Source organism: Seriola lalandi, unplaced genomic scaffold (assembly GCF_002814215.2).
Source record: "Seriola lalandi dorsalis isolate HSWRI2012SDOR001 ecotype SW California unplaced genomic scaffold, Sedor1 jcf7180002054564, whole genome shotgun sequence".
Lineage (NCBI taxonomy): Eukaryota > Metazoa > Chordata > Actinopteri > Carangiformes > Carangidae > Seriola > Seriola lalandi.
Window position 1 is genome coordinate 99821 of NW_019525117.1, and position 2029 is coordinate 101849.

The following is a 2029-nucleotide window of genomic DNA, read 5'->3' on the forward strand; positions in this document are numbered from 1 at the left end:
GTGTGTGTGTGTGTGTGTGTGTGTGTGTGTGTGTGTGTGTGTGTGAAATGGAGAATGAGAAAAAAAAAGATGCCAACAGATGAAATCAAACACCCAGACCTCCTGTTGTGGGTGTGAATTAGTAATAAAGAATAATTGTTGAGTGGGTGGAGCTTCTGGTCACTGAGGTGAGGGGTATTGTGGCGGCAGCAGCAGCAGCGGCGGCAGCAGCAGCAGCAGCAGCAGCAGCAGTGTGTGTGTGTGTGCACTGAGGTTAGACTGGAACCAGGATCATCCTCCTATCATGTGATCACACCTAATCATTTGTTGGTCTCTACCAGCATCAGACTGTTACTGACGACCTGTAATAACCCCAGAGAGAGCTGGAGGTCACACAGGTTTCCTCAGCTGGAAAGACCTGATTTGCTTGCATCATTCCCAAACAGAAGTGTAAACAGACTGGTGTCAGCTGTCCTGCTGGAGGGAATGTGGGGCAGAGATTGCTGATCATGCTCATGTCCTCTGGGCTTTTTAAATGTTACATTTTAATACCAATATAACATTCACATCCAACCGTCTCGGACATGATGGACTGAGCAAAGAAGATTCAAAATACTGGCTTCAGAGAACCTGTCCTACTGCTGGACTCTTTATCAATACTGTCAAAGATCCTCTACAACCGATGACTGACTCCATACGAGCCAATGAGAAAGATCCTTTAGAAATATTGAATGTAACGTGATATATGAAATTTGCCTCAGCTTATTGATCATCCTCTATTTTCTTGTTATATTTTCCTCTGCCTGTTGGTCACATAACATGAAAAAAGTTCATGAACACATGGTCCCTCGTCTCTGATGCTGCTTGTGATTTTCATGGACAGGATGTTGAAGCAGAGCTGGGGGGGCGACGGGGTCTGGGTTGGTGTGGTCCGATTCTGTTGGATTCATCGCACCCTCACATCTAGGTTGGACCAGAACAGTTTACAGTTGAGTGTGGAGCAGCTGGACCAGAGTCCTGGGTCCCTGCTCCCTGTGCACTGGGAGAGTTTAACCATCAAGACTTGTTCACAGTCAGGCTCAAACGGAGCAGGATGGACCGGTGTCCACAGGAACGTGGGTGTTACACTGGACCGGTTTGGTGAAGAGAGCTAAGCTGGAAATCAGTCTACGTGCCAGTGCTCACCTGTGGTTCATGAGCTTTGGCAGTGACTCTGCTGAGGGGAGAAGCTCAGACATCTGAAGGTGCTGTGAGTGGATTTAATCAGGATCCTCCTGGTATGAGGCCCCGGGTCCACCCAGAACATGCTGGAGACTATAAACCTCTTTCGGCCTGGGACAGCTCGGGACGTAAATGTTTTTAACAACCTTAATGAAACCTGTCATTTTACAAGTAGACCTGCTGACCTGCCGGCCCCTCAGGCTGGACTCTGCTGTCTGTCAGATGGATGTGATCGATAACTACTGTAGCTTGGTAAAACTTGTTGATGGTCAGTCAGTGATATGAGACGGACCGATGTCAAACTAAAATGCTCTGGGTTGGGTTGGTGTGGAGCTCGGACCTGGTTGTGGTGCAAACCCCTGGATAATCTGGCAGTGTCGGGTTGACCATCCATGGTGTTCCATCATCCAGGTCTAATGAGCCTCTAGCTCACTCTCCTCAGCTGCTAGACCCTCCGAACGAACCACAACACTTCCAGTGTGTGTGGAGATTCTGACACCAGCAGGGACATCAGAAAGGGGGGTGATGGGACAGCTGGGACCGCAAGACTGGAATAGGGTGAGTGGATGGTCTAGGGACATCATGTAATTATGAGTCCACACACAGCCACAGTAACAGCTGGTTTTCAGTGCAAGTCCAACTCATAAAACATGATTATGAAACAGGAAATGAAGACAGCAAATTAAAAGTAAGAGAAGAACAAAACACAAGAGGTCTTAACATAGATCCAATAAAAATAAAGCAGATTTCAGGTAAAAACACTCAGAGAAACCAAATCCTGCAAGGTTTGGATGGTGGGTCCAGGTGGGCGGGGCTTGGTGACTGCTTT

The 2029-nt window shown here is 47.8% G+C and overlaps 1 protein-coding gene across 3 annotated transcripts in view; it reads right to left on the minus strand.

Moving 5' to 3' along the window:
- Positions 1-2029, minus strand: part of LOC111662554 (neurofibromin) — a 68586-nt gene that overhangs the window by 33785 nt on the left and 32772 nt on the right. The window lies entirely within an intron of this gene.